The sequence below is a fragment of the Oncorhynchus mykiss genome, chromosome 11 (genome assembly GCF_057628025.1).
Source record: "Oncorhynchus mykiss isolate SJ-2025 chromosome 11, ASM5762802v1, whole genome shotgun sequence".
Taxonomy (NCBI): domain Eukaryota; kingdom Metazoa; phylum Chordata; class Actinopteri; order Salmoniformes; family Salmonidae; genus Oncorhynchus; species Oncorhynchus mykiss.
The window spans coordinates 18,557,813-18,577,500 of NC_143032.1; the positions used below are offsets into that span (position 1 = coordinate 18,557,813).

Consider the following 19,688-nt stretch of genomic DNA (forward strand, 5'->3'; position numbering starts at 1 on the left):
TCTCTCTCCACTCTCTCTCTCTCTCTATCTACTCTCTCTTTTTCTCTCTCAGACTATGGCTATAGCAAACAACAGATGATTGCAGAAGGCATTTGTCTGTTTGAGACAGGAGTGGTTTTAAATATCTAGGGTCATTGGGTAAAGGGAGATACAAGAAATGTGTTTATAAGTTCCTAGGGAAACATCCTGTCTGACAGTCTGTCTGTCTGACTGTCTGACTGTCTGTCTGTCTGACAGTCTGTCTGTCTGACCGTCTGTCTGTCTGACTGTCTGTTTATCAGAGTCTGAATCTGGACAATTAATCAGAAACAAATTAAAGAATGTAGCTGCGCTGAACGATAACCACATATGGATGAGACACACACACACACACACACACACACACACACACACACACACAGAGCTATCATAAACATATTGTTTTCTTGTCATCCCCTCCCATACACACACTGCCATCACCAACACACACACACTCACATCACTACCATACGCCCGCAAGCTTACAAGCTGTCACACACACTTCTGTCACACACACGCGCACACAGCAGATGAGGAAGCGATGCTGCCAGGGAGTGTTTTGCATATGCAAATTCCAGCACAAGCGAAACGTGTGTAAACATGACTCATTGTGAGGAGACTTAATCCAACCAACCGACCGACCCCCTCTCTCCCTATCCATCTCTCTCCCTTTCTCTCTCGCCTACTCTCTCTCCCACTCGCGCTCCCTTTCTCTCTCTCTCCCTCTCTCCCTTTCTCTTGCTCTCCCTCTCTCTCTCCCACTCTCTCCCTCTCTCTCTCCCACTCTCTCTCTCCCTCTCTCTCCCTCTCTCTCTCCCTTTCTCTCTCTCTCCCACTCTCTCCCTCCCTCTCCCTCTCTCCCTCTCTCTATCTCTCCTACTCTCTCTCCCACTCACTCTCCCTTTCTCTCTCTCTCCCTCTCTCCCTTTCTCTCTCTCTCTCCCTCTCTCTCTATCTCTCTCTATCCCTCTCTCTCTCCCTTTCTCTCTCTCTCTCTCTCTCTCCCATTCTCTCTCCCTATCCATCTCTCTCCCTTTCTCTCTCTCTCCTACTCTCTCTCCCACTCGCGCTCCCTTTCTCTCTCTCCCTCTCTCCCTTTCTCTCGCTCTCCCTCTCTCTCTCCCACTCTCTCCCTCTCTCTCTCCCACTCTCTCTCTCCCTCTCTCTCTCTATCTCTCCCACTCCTACTCGCTCTCCTTTTCTCCCTTTCTCTCTCTCTCCCACTCTCTCCCTCTCTCTCTCCCACTCTCTCTCCCTCTCCCTATCTCTCCTACTCTCTCTCCCACTCCCACTCACTCTCCCTCTCTCTCTCTCCCTCTCTCCCACTCCCACTCACTCTCCCTTTCTCTCTCTCTCCCTCTCTCCCTCTCTCTCTCCCTCTCTCTCTCCCACTCCCACTCACTCTCCCTTTCTCTCTCTCTCCCTCTCTCCCTTTCTCTCTCTCTCTCTCTCCCTCTCTCTCTCCCTTTCTCTCTCTCTCTCTCTCCCTCTCTCTCTCTCTCTCTCTCTCCCACTCTCTCTCTCCCTCTCTCTCTCCTTTTCTTTCTTTCTTTCTTTCTTTCCTATTATACTTTTTAAAGGGGGGTTGGAGGGGTGGGGCTCCACCAACCAACCGACCAACCAACCAGGGGACATTAGACATTAGTCAGCACAATTAACCAGGTTTCCATGGCTACTAATGAAATTTGGCCACACCGCCACACCGCTTCCAGACGTAAATGAGATGGGCTCTTATGCGTATCCACGGCAGAGTGGACTGACTGACTCCAGACCCATTATCACTGACCTGTTTCACGGCGGTACAATGGAGCCGCTTGTATGTTCACTGCTGATCCTCCCTCACACTCACACACACACTGCTCACACACACATCCCTCCGGCGGTACAAGCCCCCTCTGCCTGACAATTTGCATATGTTAATATAATTAGCTGCTAATTACACTAAACTTGTGCATATTCACAAGCAGCTGCCCCCGGGAGCAACGAGAGGCTTGAACCATTCCAAGTCTTTAACCCCTTTCTCTGTGTGTGTGTGTGTGTGTGTGTGTGTGTGTGTGTTAGCAGTACTGCCCCAGGGTAGCCACAGAAAGCCCCCCTCTTTAAGACATTAAGCTTGGCTGCTCCTGACTGACTCCTTGGCTTTTACCCCTACAGGCCTCTAGGCCCTGGACCCACAGTACTGACGCTTCACAATCTCTCACACCAGGAACACACACACACACACACAGACACACAGACACACTTCTCAAACAACAGTATGTGTATACATGTACAGTAGATGTGTACGTTCTTCATTTTTCCTCATCATACCATCATGTCTGGCAGCATAAAACGCCTCGTTATAAACACACACGTTTTATATAAAATATAAAAAATATAAAACATAAATAGTGCACATTTATTCCACTTTATTTATCATATTTAGATTTCCTCAAACACCACAATACGGATTATGGAGAAAGAAGCAGAAAGAGAGAGTCATCTTTAATACATTGACTCCTTCTAAAAACAGAGTAAAAAAAAAACTCTAAATCAGAGTGAAACAAATCGCTGTGTGTGTTGTTTTGCTTTTCACTGAGTGACTATTGGAAGAGAAGCAGTGTGGAGGGTATTACACCGATGTGGATCTCTAACCTCATATCAAACATCAGTCAACTGTATGCATTACAACCATTAAGGAGATCACTGACCAACACTAGCCTACACCTCATCACAAATTAAATTAAAGAGGGGAAAATGAATTGAAGGACTGAAGGAAAATGGAACAGGAAGAAAACAGAACAAGCAGAGTATCAGTGTTTTAGTTTTAATAATGGGATGTGGGAGGTTGTGCTTTTCACATCATAATGACAGTAAATCTTATAGGAAGCCAAGTGACAGTGCTGCTATGATTACAGACCTATTGTCTGTCTCCCTCTGTCTCTTTCTCACTCCTCTGTCCCTCCCTCTCTCTATATGTCCCTCTCTCTATCTATCTGTCCCTCTCTCTATCTATCTGTCCCGCTCTCTCTATCTATCTGTCCCTCTGTCTATCTGTCTATCCCTCTTTCTATCTATCTGTCCCTCCCTCTCTCTATATGTCCCTCTCTCTATCTATCTGTCCCGCTCTCTTTATCTATCTGTCCCTCTCTCTATCTATCTATCCCTCTCTCTATCTATCTGTCTATCTGTCCCTCTCTCTATCTATCTGTCCCTCTCTCTATCTATCTATCCCTCTCTCTATCTATCTGTCCCTCTCTCTATCTATCTGTCCCTCTCTCTATCTATCTGTCCCGCTCTCTCTATCTATCTGTCCCTCTCTCTATCTATCTATCCCTCTCTCTATCCATCTGTCTATCTGTCCCTCTCTCTATCTATCTGTCCCGCTCTCTATCTGTCTATCCCTCTCTCTATCTATCTGTCCCTCTGTCTATCTGTCTATCCCTCTTTCTATCTATCTGTCCCTCTCTCTCTCTCTATCTGTCCCTCTCTCCATCTATCTGTCCCTCTCTCTATCTATCTATCTATCTGTCCCTCTCTCTATCTATCCCTCTCTCTATCTATCTGTCCCTCTCCATCTCTCGATCTAGGCTGGTCTTACATGAACAACGTTTAGAAAAATATCCCTAGCACGTATGAAAACCACACAGCTGTGTGACACACACTCACCAGATGGTAGAGGAAGGAAGATTAAATAAGTGCACACACACACACACACACGCATGCGTGCGTGCACGCACACACACGCACACGCACACACACACACACACACACACACACACCTATGTCAGACAGAGAGAGAGACAGCAAGACAGACAGTCCTGGGTGTACTGTCTCTTAATGAAGGTCTGCAGGACCAGAGGAGTCACAGTCCATTCTGTTGACGTGAAATGACATGCGTATGACTATGGTAATGAATCTCTGCCTGTATAATTATACAGGCTACTGCTGCTAGCCCATTTAATGTACCTCTATTCATCACACACACACCACATATCAAACAACACATTTACAATTCCTCTCAGATACATTCAATTCCTTCCGTGAATTTTTATATTTGCAAAAGGACAAAAAATGAATAAAAGAGAATCCTATTCGGCTGTCTGGTGTGTACAAAGATATTCTGTTCGCCCAACCGTGGCATTCAGTAATGGGGATTTGGAAATAACCTAAGTGTGTGTGTGTGTGTGTGTGTGTGTGTGTGTGTGTGTGTGTGTGTGTGGAGTTTCTCTTTAGTGATACCCACTACTCCGATTACCAGCCAGTCTTAAGTGTTCAACGGGACTCATATTTATTCCCTCTCTACCTTTAGTATTGTTGGTGGTCTTTAAGCAGCGATACTGTCCTCCCTACTACGGCCTATAGGGATCTACAGAGGAGCACATTAAAATGCAGGAAGATAGGCTTGTTGCTAGGCTCTCTCCCTCTTCCTCTCTCTCTCTGCAGCATAGGATTTTAAATCATCCGACCTCCCTCTATTAGAAGAGAGACTTATTGAGGTAGAAACCATAAAAAATGAAGGAGGGAAATTTAATCCCTGAAATATTGATTTGCACATTAATATCAGATAGACAGAGGGCGATGAGGCTGGGTGGAAATGACACATTGTCAACCTCTAAGAGAGGCTGGAGCCAATCTTCCTGCTGGATATGTCTGCACAGGAGAGTTATAGGAGGGTTTCACCTCTCTTTCTCTCTCTCTGCCCCTCTCTTCTCTTATCCCGTCTTCCTCCCTCTGTTCCCTTTCTCTCTGGTAGCACCTCAATCATGGCTGTAATGGTGAAATGTGTGTTTTACTGAGAAACATGATGTATCATAAACGGAAGAATAAAAAGCTATGTTGTGTGTGTTGACTACAGTGAAACTTTACACCATGAGCAGAACAACCAGGAAGGTATCTTGTCTTGTATGTTTTATACACACTAATAAACATGTTATTATACAGTACTAATAACCTTAATGCGCTGTTATAACCTGCCTCTGACTTGACCTTTTCCTACTGTAAGCATCTCGAGGAAGTCGGAAGTACAGGTTTTTAATAATGAACAACATGTTTCTCTTTCTCTTCCATTGTCCTCCCAACCTGGCAGTATAGCACCAACACATCCTGAATCTCCTATCAATGCATGCTTTATACCCAGGCTAATGTGCTTCACACACACACACAAACACACACACACATACACACGTATACTGTTAATGTAATAATTATAATCTTTATAACCTTTATAATCACAGAAAAAAGAAAAGAAAAAACGTGCCAGTCCCCAAACAAACTGAACATCTTCTTCATTGCCTTAAGAATGGGACTGAGAGAGATGGAGGATGTAGCCAATGTTCTGTGAGACAATGACATCATTAATAGGGATGAAACGGCAATTATATTTTTCTATTTCCCATAATGTGGGGTTTTTAACAGATTAAATGGAGTGTTACCATAGTTGATCAGAAATACAACATTAGTAGCAGACATGAAATTAACTACACTACACTGCCCTCGTCGTTATATAGCGTAGCATTGAACCCATTGCTCCCAAATCACCAGTATTCAGACAAATGTTTAAAGGTATCAAATATATCAAGTTTAATTCTCAGAATCTATATTTATTTTTTAAATGCCATTCGTTGGAAATATCCCTAAAATATGTTAATCTTAGTCCCAATCCACTGTAGCAGTCTAATATTAATAATATGTATTATTGTTATAATTTAATTTAATACTTTATCCAAATAATTATATTCTAAATTGTTCTATTGTATAAATAATTTCTGCAGTCCTCATTGTTGCTTTAGCCCAACAATCCATGGAAAATCTCGTATTTCCATAAAATAGAATATTTGGATGGATTTATTTCCAAAGTTATCTAAAGAACTATAAATATCAGAAAATAGCTCATATGATTTTTCCCTAAATCAAAGCAAAAACAGATACATTTAAAACTCGTCCTAATATGCCGAAGAAGAGAACGCCGTAGTTTAAATCCAGTCGAAAATCATACTGCTGATGTGCGGTGAAAGAGCAAGCAGAGAGCGCAAACATACACACTCATACACAGTGTAGCATAGCCTACCGGAGTTTGAGACTGCCTCTCGTGTCACCGTGTTTTTTCTGCTCTCTCAGTGCAAGCGATCGATGTCCCTATCATTGTCGTGTCCCAATCCCAGCCAACATTCTACCTCAAACCAGCCACCATGCAAAAAAACACCACAGCCCCTCTCCTCGACTCTCCTCTCTTCCCCAAGTTACACTAAACAATCACCATGCATCGACAACTCACCACCGAAGTCTGGGGTAAAACCTCATCACTGGCAATGGAAGGACAATTCATTATGTGGAGAAAAAATATGACCCCACCAAAGCGAATGGAGAGAAAATGGATCTTAACGTTTCGGCAAGAGGACAGGAGTAAAGCTAAAATAGAACCTATATTCAAGAGTTTGGGCCTCTTATGCTCTTTTTCCCGGTGCCTGTTTTAATATTTTGTCAAAGAGAAATAAGAACCGTGAGTTTTTGGCTCCAGGGGACCTGCGTGCTATCAGTAGCCAAACGACTGGTCTCCTCTCTCGGCGACACAGCCACCCACGCCTCCGTGTATGTCTACTCCTTTAGACGCAGCAGGTAACAACGAATTTATAGGACCGTTATACATTGATATGCATATTATCGTCTAAAAATTCATTTAATGGATCTTTCTAAACAATATATAGGATAACGTGGAAATCGTGTTGCTCTTCGTGTCACTTAAGAATGCACGGTGGGTGTTACATGTAACAATAACGTGAGGAAGAGCTCGACACTGTCAGAAAATATATGAATGGATACAATGTAGCCTAACTGCCAGTCAGTTCCAGCTTTTATAAGTGGTCCAGCACTGGAACCAAACAGAACACTTTCACGGAAAACAGGGAGAAAAAAAGTCAAGTAGCCTAGAAGACCACGAGAGATCGGACCTCGCGACGTTTAGTCTGGCGCCGTAATTAACCATGCCACACCGGGGAGATACGTGATGTCGTGTAACGATTTGTTTTACGGTGTATTGGACAGACCGTATGGCATACAATCAAAATCAGACAAACCCTAGTAAACTTTGAGCGCAGATTTGGCGGAGGTAGCACTGATACTCACGTAAAGGCGTTCGTCTGTCCCCTGACAGTTCTTCGCTAGTAAAACCAAAGCAGGACTTCCACAAACACCTCGATAGGCGATGTTTTCCAAGGCAAAGCCACTCACGAAAACATACCGCATGAAAACAGCTGTTATGCGCGGAGCGCTATTCTACGGGATCCACTAAGAAAGATAATCGATACTTGACCTAAATTTAACACCAACTAGCCTACTCAATAAAAGTTATAGAAAAAAAACTTACTTTCTTCGCCCCGCAGTTCGCTCCCCTACGCCTCTTGCTTTTGGTTTGAAAACAGTCACATCCAATGGTTGCGAAATATGATAACACAAAAATTGAAAAACGGGAAAAATTGATAATCCTCCCAACTTTATTGGAAAAAATATACAAATGACAGGCGGTGTGAAAGCTATCCTTTGGGTCCGATCGGTGGAAGATGTGTCGACTGCAGCCTCGCAATTTCGGTTGTGGAGGGGTAGAGAAACGGCGGAAGGGAAATGAAAATCCGATATGTCTTTATTCTGCTAATTATTATCGTTTTAGCCCTGTTTAAAAAAATGGCTGATTAAGTTGAGTGCGCATGTCTTTGTGTGTCTATTCCCGATATGCACTCTGGGAATGGAAGAGAGAGGGCGAATGAGAGAGGGAGGGAGGGAAAGAGAGAAAGAGAGAGGGGGGGAGAGAGGTGTAATTAGCGACCTGATCAACAGTCTCCACATTGCAAATGACGGGCTGAGCCCCTGTCTTAAGCAAAGCCCGTAGGACGGAACGCGTCAGATAGACCAAAGTGATCTTAACAGGGGGAAATCTTTACGTTTTACCGCCCGGTCCAAGGACACGCAGAACAATAAAGAGCCATTTCCTCTTAACCAAATAGGGTAGAATTACAGAGAAGTGAAGTTATTTTAAATAAAGGTCCGCAGATGAAGAATAATAGCCTGCTGTATTCCACCCTACACATTGCAAGGTTCATATAGAATATGACACTATGTTAAAGCTTTCAGAATGTCAGTGTATATTCCAAATATAGGGATGTGTTTGCTTATTTTGGTGTCCTGATTTGAATGAAAATAGGATCATATTTGATCTAGTGGATTAAATAACCTACATTTAATCTTGAGCGATGCACAAATTGAAGGGCTTCAGTAGACGCTTGTTACAGATAGATAATAATTTACTCTGTTTAACTGTGTTGTACATTTTTAAACTGATGGAACACCATATGTAAACAAGGGTATGTTGTCAATATATTGAACACAACATCGACATGTTTATTACATAGATGTAAAACTATGACAAAACAATAAAGGATATGTCTGGCTATGAAAAGCGAAAGACAGCATGCTTTAGGCCTATATACAATATACAGAGGAGGAAAACACCGGCCTTAACCGAAAGTGTGATATTTATTTTAATATCAATTAGATCCCAACCTCATAATTTGATGCAAAATCAATTAATTAAGATTATACGTCAAACTAAATTACTTTCTTCCATCACTGTTTCTAAAAAAAATATGTAAAAGGTTTAATACTGTAGCATATATTGTACTTATTATAGAGGCCGAAGAAGAACGCAGATACGCGTCAATGGATGTCACGAACATATATATATATATATATATATATATATATATATATACCAGTATGTATTTATGTTAAATAGTAGACTAATGCATGCGCCTACATTACAAACAAAGAACCAGCCTTCAGAAGATATGGGTTGAAAATGTGTATAATGTGTTTGTGATGATGGTAAAACACATCTCTCGTGATGAGTGGAGAACATGGCCTATACATGCAATACCTATAGAAAATAAAAAGTGCAAATAGCCTACATGTGCATCAAAGTCATCAACATCTTACAAACTCCCAGTCCACATAAGATGACAATGGGCCTAGCAGAACCAAGCGGAGCTCTTCAGATAATGTTCGAACCATTAAATCAAACAAACCATTCAAATAAATACATGTATTTATTCATAGGTTGCGTACTTCCGTAGTAGGCCCATTGCTCTATTCCCATCCAACCTAACTATTTTTATTTAACCTTTTCTGTCTCTTAATAGTCGCTATCGAGAGAGACCTTACACGGTGTTAATCGTGAAAGGAATCAGGAGATCGGTTCTCCTTCATGAAAAAAATCGAAGGGGGTGAATTGACTGAGCCGGGGCTTGGGATCGTACGATAAGGCTGTTGGCAGTCAGCTACTTCCTACTGTAGTAGCCTACAACTGAATAGGACCTACCCGGACCCAGCCCGAACCAAGCCCGACCCAGGGCTGTTGGAACCCGGACTACTGGGGGCTGTGACCCGGGTTAAAGGTGTTCAACCGAGGCGTCCTTTTTTTACGCTGATCGGAGGCTGTGGCTCTGGCGTCCTCCAGGGATTCCAAGCTCTTCTCCCTTGAGAGGCGACTCACTCAGCGGTAGGAGAAGCCAGACAAGCCGCTGCCTGGTTGGACAAACAGCATGGAGCAAGAAGCAACGGACGGAGCATTTCTGTTCTCAGAGAATCTTTAGGCTATAGTAGCCTAACTTGCAAAACCTGGTGCAATGGACTAAAGGTTGTTTTGAATCTTTACCGTTGACGGTTTTATTTTGCATGGATGGAGGACTTTGTAACTATTGATTGATTTTGTTTTTCAAGTGGTCGCTTTTTGGGGGGGATATAGAGTAGACGCTGGCTGGAGGCCAGACTGGACTATTACACTTTTAGTAGCCATAGCTCTTAGGCGACTGCGAGGGACTTGTCCATATTGCATACTTTCGCTTGTCTTTTCATTTATTTTCACGGGGGAAATGAGAAAGTAAAACGGATTTAAGGGACTGATACTGCTTATCTTAGCCTCATGCATTTTTAAATCCCCGGGTCGCCTCCCTCTCACTCTCCCCGCATACGATGCTCTTTCTCCGGGGGCTGCTTGACAAAAGACTGCCTTAACTAATATTTCGCCCCATTGCCATATCGCTGCATCCCCAATTAATAATAGATTGTTATCTGTAAAGTCAGTGTGTATGTGTGTGTGTCCTCAGGTTAAATGATAAAAAGGACCTTACACCAATTGAGCTTTTATCAGAATGACCATTTTCATGTGTTTCATTTTCAAACGAAGAAGAAGAAAAATAGAACTACTTCTGCATTGCTTTTTGTGAGTGGTTATTACAACAATATGACAATTGTTTTGTTTTATATGATCAAATTCCTGAATCTTTCTCTCTGGGTAATTGTGTTCCACTGCTTTGAGACATGTTTAGCCCCCGGTAGCGGTACTGGGACTGTCCTGCCATAAGGGACTAGGAGGCAGGTTGGTTGGGGGTTATCCTTGGTCTCAAATCAGATGTTTTCAGTCCAAAGCGCCGGCGCCCTCTGGGGTCCGTTTGACCCTCTCCTCAAAACACACAGACCCACTGGAAAACCCTCTACCCAACACAATGGCTCATCTCCCTACACACAGAGCCAGACCCAGAACAGTCTACATTCACAGCAAAGTGCCAAACACATTTCACAACAGTCAGAGGAAGGAACAGCACACATGCATCTTTTGTAAGCAACGGAAACAAGAGGGTAATATTTATTACAAATAAAGTTTTATTTTATAAAAATCCATAACTATCAATGGAAAAATATCGCCAAAAAATAATGGCATTTATGGTAAAATCATGTGCATCAAAATGGTCAGAAATTAATTACACAGGCCCATCAGAAATCACGTAGTAAATTTCATATTTGAATATTGCGTGGCACAGTGAATTTGAATAAAACAAAGGCTTACGATGCAAATTAATTAATTCAAAATGGAAATAATATGCAACTTCTTTGATATGGTTTCACTTGCAAAACACGTTTGCCGAGAGAAACAAATAATATTCCCGTAATTTACAATACCCATTATGCACATACATAACTCCACAGAGAAATCTCAAATGTTGTCTCCTTCCATTCAAACACAGAAAAATGTAGAAATCCGCCACAAATGAACTTTTTCCCCACAGAAACCCAACCTAAACCTTCTCGACGTTTTAATGACATAGACCCTAAACCAGACAACTCGCATCCATAAAAACACAATCTGTTTCAAACTTCCTTTAAATTCCCAAAAGCACAAACTCACGCAGCACCAGAAGATAAATAAAAAGTACATGTACCTTTGGTAAAATAGCATTCCGCTTTTCTTCTTTCTCTTACTCTCTTACGCTCAGTAGCGATCCGCTTATAGCATATGGAATCTGTTTTGAAAATGCCTAGATTTGGCACATTGTCATTGAAAAGAGGGGAGCGAAGTGATGCCACTACAGAATAGAGGAAATGAGTTGCGCATTGGACGCAGCCTCCCCTCCACGCGGATTTATCCAACTTTAATTTAATATTCCGCAATCACACAGTGATGGCATATATTTCAAGGAGAATTTCAGAGGAAGGAACTGCTTTGTGTTTTTCCACTAGTATTTCATCTGCAGTAGAGGTGGACAATGCTTTTGTACCTATTATCTGTCCTATTTATTTTATTTTATTTGTCCCCTTCTGTTTTGATATTTCACAGCAAAACAACATATGTTTATTTGTTTGTATTTAGATCACCTGTGAAGAACTTCCGGCTTATCTGTGGCTCGTGTCACGCTGGAATCATTCCCAACATAAAATCGAGACCCATAAACGCTTGTTTGTAAAACACTGAGCCCAGAATCAATGTATTGGGACATTTCGATCGATTATATAAACGAAAATCCATACGCAACATGAGGCCGATATGAGCCCACTCTTCCGCTCTCTTGAAAGTAGAGGAAAAAATAGATGGGAAAGAGAAAAGACAAAAAGAGAGCTATAGGGATTAAAAACAAAGTTTATATCAATGCTGTGGCTACTCAGAGTAGCCTAATTCAAGATGGGAAATTACAGTACAAACCCTGATGACAACAATTAGACTAGTGCGTAATCAAAGCGACAACATGTATTACGGATACATTTAAAGGGTCAACTAGCAATTCCAGCCAATATCACATTTCAGCGTCACATCACAACAATCATCCGGTTGTAGACGGTCTTTCATCAGGCATTAATCAAAAATGCTAAATCAAATTAGGGGCTATGTATACACTTCATAGCTTGGTGGCATCGTTACCAGCTGATAAGAAAACAACCCAACACGCTCGTTTATTGCATAAGCTGTCGATTAATAATATGCGATATGATTTTAGGGAGAGAAGAGAGGGGAGTTAGAATCACGAGATGTCAATCATGTTAAATTTACATGGAATCACAGCTGCTTGCTTCTCCGGACTTGGGGAGGGGTGCGCGAGAGGGGTTAAGGAGGTGTATGGAGGGGGTGGCCACGCACGCGGTGCCATTCTCTTTATTTGATAAGAGGAAATCAATGGAAGAGATTGTAAAGTCTTTAATGGGTCCAGACGCGCGAGCAACGTGCACGGTGTTCCCGGTTTTAAAAGGGGTGCTTGGTGAAAAGTGACTTGCAGAACAGCGACGCGCGAACGGGTCGATCTGGTGAGGAAATCTACACTAAACTGTACACTCATACACTTGGTCACCTCGCCTCCACCACCACACACACACACACACACACACACACACACACACACACACACACACACACACACACACACACACACACACACACACACACACATACAAACCCCCCCCCCCCCCCCCCCACACACACACACCTCTGTCTCCCCCTCCATCCCTACTTCCATTCAATCTCCCTCGCCCTTGTGCCCCCTCCCACTTGGCCCGTGGTCCTCGCCATGCGCGAGCTATTCATTGTTGTTTAATAGACACGCGCGCAGGAGTGTCCTTCTCCTATAAATCTATCTATGGACTCAAAAAGGGCCTCTCCCATATACCTCCACATACCAGACACAAACCTTATCAAAACCACTTATAACCTATAGCACAATAATTCACAAGTCCCGTGTATTTTACAGAAAAATGAAGGTGATAATAAGAAAAAAATTCATCTGGGAGACGCACCTGCACTCTTTGTCCCTGTCTTCTGACATACACACCCACAGAGAGAGAGAAAGCGCGCGCGAGAGAGGGAGAGACAGAGAGAGAGAGAGAGAGAGAGAGAGAGAGAGAGAGAGAAAGCGAGAGAGAGAGAGAGAGAGAAAGCGAGAGAGCGAGGCTACTGGCTATTGTGAAGGAGAACAATAGAGGTTGTATCTTCTCCACCGATACACATCTGATACCGAATTCACTAGGATTATTTAGACGTGACATGCTGTCTCTGAAATGTGATCACTCGTCCAGAGTGAATCAAATTAGAATAATTACATCTGCATTTTGGAAATGAACTTGAATATTTATCGAATTCATTATGTAAATAATTAATATTAACAATAAAAAAAGAAATACAAATAAAACAAAATAATGATTACGATAATATCGTAATAATAATTAATTAAGCAAATCATTAATGTATTCACTTAAATCACACAAACAACAACACCTGAGATTCAGACTATTCATTAAATATATATTTTAAACTAATTAAATTCTGCAAATCTTTTATGAATTAAAAAAAGCCAAAGCATGGGCTTCCTCTTAGAAAATCTTATTCTAAAACTCTCCATGACAACACGAGCCAGAACATGTCAATTTGCTGGACTGCCGCTGTCCACTCTAAAGATGGTCCTCAGATCTCCCCTACCCCTCTCTTGAGGTTAGCCTGTACCCCTCTTCTGGTGCTCAATGGGCCGTCCTCGCGCGGTAAATAACCCGGTTACTATTGGTCAGCACCGCAAAGGCGAGAAGTCAATTCCATGGCAACAGTTTGACAGCTAGGAAACTCGAGCCATCAAATCTAGAAACGGACCAAATCACAGTCAAGTCAACCAAGCCAAGCCAAGCGACCAACGCAAATGCACAGACTCAGTTGATGCCTATTAGACAATTGAAAATTCTTGAAGTGAGGCGTCAAATTAGAAGCAATTCAGTGACCTCGTAGGTTAGGTATATATGCTACATATCATCAAACTATATTCATACATGACAGCCTAATGGTCAACAAAAAATTACCAACAATTATTTTGATTAGCATGACAGTCAACTACCAATAATCAAAGTTTTATGCAGTGTGATCAATGTACAATTAGCTATACTATTTTTATTAATACCAGCAATATGATTGTTCTCTAGCCAGTGACCAACAGTTGATGCTATGAATAAGAAAAATCACCTTATTTCAGTTTTCCATAATTACACTGAGGCTATGAGCCGACAGTAATAATAGGGCCATCATCAAATAATAATCAGATCATAATAATCACATAAGACTATTAAGTGAATCATTTTGAGTGAGGATTCATCTAGAGCTGAGGTCTACCAGATGATGATAACTGATAGTCAATGCTGTGAGAGGATATCTTATACCCGAGTCCATATGGACTAATACACATATGCTAGCTATAGACTAAGGCCTGACTGACAGCACGGAAGGACTCTACATATAAGAGAGGATACATCACATGGGGCCCTATGAGTGTTGTAAAGCTAAGTCTGTCTATTAATTGATTATCTATGTCCTGCTACAGGATAGAGAGAAGTCTAGAAGGAATGTCAATGGAAGGTCTTTATCATTATAATACAGAGAGGATGAGAAAGAGAGAGAGCTAGATAGACACGGTGTTATTGTGTTGTAATGTATTTTCAAAAATGTTCTTCTTGAATAAACTCTTATTCAGATGCGATACTTGACATGTTGAATACACCATTGAGGAACTTCTCAGGAGTTTATTCTGCTATGTTTTTTTGCATACAAATTGTGAAAAGGTGACATTTTGGCCAGTTTCATAAGAACCATCCAACAGCACCCCTCCCTTCAATTAAATGCACTTCCTCCAAACAACATGTCACAATCATTTGGCCTGGGGAATTCACTGGCTGATCCGTTATGAAGGCTATGTGTCGTACTCTGGGTGTATGTGTTTGCGTGTGTGTTCTGACCTCAATTCTACATGTACTCACAGAGAAAAAGGTGCCTAAAAATACATGCATTTTCACAATCAGTCATCTGAGACGAGAATGATAAATCCTTTCAGAACATCCTACCGAGGGGCTGGATTATGACACATGGCACACAGACAACACGGATGGGTCTATATGCCTCTGCATGTGCCTGCACCTATGAAATATGTTCTATTAGTATTATGATGATGAGGATTATTATTATGATTATGCTTATTATTATATTCAAATTCATTTGAATTTAGTTCTAATTTAGGAATTTTTCAAAAATTCACAAAAATACACAACGTCACATAAAAGGGTGATCACAGGGAAAGGCAGCATAGAAAGTAAAAGGTTTTATAGAGAGCCAAATTAAATGTATGTTTCACCAGAACAATTAAAACCATGGGGACTTAAACCTGTCCAATGCTTACAAAAGGTATGGTACATACAAGAGCTACGATGAGGTCTCATGCAGAGGCCGAGGGAAAGCCCCAACACCACAGTTTATGGTTCAACTCGTCAACAAACAGCGCACTGTGGCCCTGAACCAACAACGGTTTCCTTGAATAGAAGAGTAAACCATGGCCTCTTCTTTCCCTCTCCCTCCCTCCCTCCCTCCCTCTCTCCTTCTCTCAACCTCTCCACTATCCCTCTCTCTTTTCTCTCTCTGCTTTCCCTCTCTCCCTCGTTCCCTCTCTGAGGCGCTGATACACACCCCTGGGCAGAATCGTGGACAGTATGGAGGGTTGGCCATGCACAAGGTAAGGGACGCGCTTTGCTTGAATATGCTGGGGTTTTGGGGGGACGGGGGCAGAGGGGTGGGCTGACAGTTGTTGGTGGGGTTATTATTCAAGGTAAGCATGTGTGTGTGTGTGTGTTGTGTGTGAGTTTAAGAGAGAGGGAGGGGAGGCACTATTTTTTTAGGTATGTCAAAGACCAAATTAGATAAGATGTGATGTGTTCTATTGTCTGCTGCAGTGATAACTCATTTTGGCTTGTGTCATATCTATAGCTTAGTTTACAGCTCTTTAATAAGATAAATGTTCATTGTAAATAGTGATTACTAATATGATGGTGTTGTCTGATTAGGCCTCTGTCCTCCCTGATTAGAATTCAGATAGACTCAGACTCCATCTTGTATTCTCAACATAACACACAGTACTGTAGCTACAGCAGCTCACCTGAACACTGGCTATACCGACATCAGGACCAAGAAGCAGGGAGAGAAAGATAGAGAGGGGAAGAGAGGGACCATTTCAACATTCCCCCCAGTTTAATAGGAGGACAGTTAATAGCCCTTTTTTTATCCCACTCTGCCATCAATCAGAAGGTGTCAGCGCACTGCTGAATCCTGGCTACAGCGGTGTGTGTGTGTGAGTGTGAGCGTGTGTGTGTGTGTTCTTCACAGATGACTGATTAGAAAGCCAAAATCACCTGATCCATCTTCTTGGTCACTTTTATTACAGTCATCTTTAGACTGACAGCAACCTGCTTAGTCTCACAACACTGGCCACAGCATATATATTCTCATTCTCTCTTTTCTCTCTCCCTCTATCCATCCCTCTCTCACTCTACCCTTCTCTCCTTCTCTCTCCCTCTATCCATCCCTCTCACTCTACCCTTCTCTCCTTCTCTCTCCCTCTATCCATCCCTCTCCCTCTACACTTCTCTCCTCCTCTTTCCCTCTATCCATCCCTCTCTCCCTCTACCCTTCTCTCCTTCTCTCTCCCTCTATCCATCCCTCTCCCTCTTTCCTTCTCTCCTCCTCTCTCCCTCTATCCATCCCTCTCCCTCTATCCTTCTCCCCCCCTGTCTCTCTCTATTTCACTCATTCTCTCACTTCACTGGGCAAGATGAAGGGATGCAGCAGCAAGGAGGTGTGGGGAAGGAGAGAGAAAGAAGGAGAGAGAAAGAAGGTGAGAGAAAGAAGGAGAGAGAAAGAAGGAGAGAGAAAGAAGGAGAGAGAAAGAAGGAGAGAGAAAGAAGGAGAGAGAAAGAATGAGAGAGAAAGAAGTTGAGAGACAGAAGGAGAGAGAAAGAAAATAATCTCCCTATTGTTTGAGTGAAGTGTTCTGCATCCCTATGCATTTTTCCAGAGATAGGGAGAAAAGTATTACTTCTGCTGTCTTACACTGCGTGAATTCAGTGCATGTGTTCTCAGGTAGAGAATGAATGTAAAATGAGGTATTTCAGCAGGATACTCAGGTTAGGGTGTATTTACAGTCATGGCTTAAGAGCATGTCTGAAGTACATGTACAACTATAACTATACATTTTGCACAAATAAATAGCATAATATAGCTTATTTGGTATGGTAGCTATGTCGTATAAGGATTGTTAGTTCTGCGTACCAAGAAAATACATCAAGATTAAAGCTAAATCAAAGCTGAAGTTGTAAGTACTGCTTAACTACAGGTAATTAGATAATCACATAGGTTAATTACCTACACTCTTGGAAAAAAAGATTATATCTAGAACCATAAAGAGTTCTTCGGCTGTCCCCATAGAAGTACTCTTTGAAGAACCCTTTTGGGGTCCAGGTAGAACCTTTTTGGTTCCAGGTAGAACCTTTTTAATTTCCATGTCGAACTATTTCTGCAGAAGGTTCTACATGCAACCCTAAAGGGTTCTTCCTGGAACCAAAAAGTGTTCTACCCTGAACCAAAAAAGGTGCTCCCATGGGGACAGCTGAAGAACCCTTTTGGAACCATTTGTTCTAAGAGTGATACATTCCATAGATAGCTACACTGTGAAGTCTGTCTCCTATTAGCAGTAGATAACACCTCTCATTCTAGAATATAATCAAATAAAACCTTTCAGGTAGTCTTGTCTATTAGTCCTGAATAATCCGATCACTTTGGCCAAAGACGTTATACAAGAAGAAGCAGCAGGTTCCATGTATAGAGAGATCGTGTGGTAATCCTGCCCATCACATTCTGAAGCCTCTTGTCTCGTCTGAAGGGTAGCCCAGCGCGGTTTACCCTTCTGTGTGTGTTAGTGTGTGTGTGTCTCTCTAAAGAACACCACTGTGCCTCCACAGAGCCAGAGATATGCTAATGCTAACTGACATCAATCTGAGGAACATCAGCAGAGGTAACATGTGTCTAAGATTACATTTACAACCATCTGAGCACAGACACAAACACACACACACACACACACACACACACACACACACACACACACACACACACACACACACACACACACACACACACACACACACACACACACACACACACACCAACGTGCACAAACATGCACACACATACACGCATGGACACACGTGCAAACACACATGCAAGCACGCATGCGCACACACACACACAGAGTAAAAGTGGGTCACGTAAAACAAGCAATCGTGTGTTTGGGAGACAGCCTGCCATTTGCAATGTCCTCAAAAAACAACTGATTGAACAGCTTGTCGAAATATTAAGACTCACATTTGAAACCTTCAGAGTCATCTTAGAGGCCATGGTATTCTATTTGAACAAATGGTTTCTTTGTTTTGTGGGCTTTCTGCTTAAATACTGGCTGCTTTGATGGCTGACATAAAATAATATTTCTCTCTTTCACCCTCCTTTGTTCAGTGTTTAAAGTTGGAGAGTTTTTGGGGTGTAACTACGTCATCGGTTTATAGGCCTGTGATTTCCATTAGAAGACAACCTGGGTCACACACACACACCAAGCACACACTCACACACAATCAAGCATGAACACAACCTGGGTCACATTGGATCCATAAAGGTCTGACTTCTGAGGAAAGGGGCCGGTGTAAAATATATATCTTGCTGTAGAGACAGTGACTTAGATGCACACACACACACACACACACACACACACACACACACACACACACACACACACACACACACACACACACACACACACACACACACACACACACACACACACACACACACACACACACACACACACACACACACACACACACACACAATGGGTGTATAGGAAGTAGTAGTAATGGTAGCAGCAGCTGTGGCCAGATAACTAAATGCACATGATTGTGTGTCAGATCCCATAGACCTTCTTAACCATAGGGGTTGGATTAGTGTGTGTGTGTGTCTATATGTATGTGCAGCCAGGTCCCTGAAGATACACTTCAAAATCCAACGTCCGTCCAGGTACCCAGGACGTCTGGAGCTGCCTTGAAAACCGTCCACTAGAGGCAATGGGGAGCGCTATTACTATGAAGTAGACTTGGGTTTTATCAGGGCATTATGGACGGGGGTGGCAGACGGGCGTTAGCAGCGAGCTCCGGTTCCAAGGATCACTTGTTCTAACCTGGTGATGGGCACATATGTGTTATGTTTCTGTTTTAACCCCATCCCAAACCTTAACTGTTAACTTATTCAGAATGAATGAACTTAACCAGCCATGAGGCATCGGCGACACCAGCGGTGCATTCTGGGGGTGAAGCTGCAGCAGGAGGAGCAACCCAGGCTGTCCAAAACATGTCGAAATTTGACTTTTGGAGAAACGCCTAAATTTGACATTTGGAGAAACGTGGAGAAACGTCAGCATCTGAAGTGGGTGTGTTAGTTCACTGAAATTAAAAGGAGCTCACAGACTTAAGGAAGT

At 42.5% G+C, this 19,688-nt stretch overlaps 1 protein-coding gene across 4 annotated transcripts in view; it reads right to left on the bottom strand.

Moving 5' to 3' along the window:
- zfhx4 (zinc finger homeobox 4) overlaps positions 1 to 11,445 on the bottom strand; it is a 125,320-nt gene extending 113,875 nt beyond the window's left edge. For 2 of the 4 annotated variants that reach the window (XM_090189668.1, XM_036935111.2), the window contains exon 1: positions 7,364 to 7,845. The gene's annotated coding sequence lies outside the window, so the exon portion shown is untranslated. Of the gene's footprint in view, positions 1 to 7,122; positions 7,846 to 11,267 lie in introns of those variants that run through there. The other 2 variants (XM_036935113.2, XM_090189667.1) reach the window with 2 other exon arrangements.
- Between the last annotated feature and the right edge of the window lie 8,243 nt (positions 11,446 to 19,688).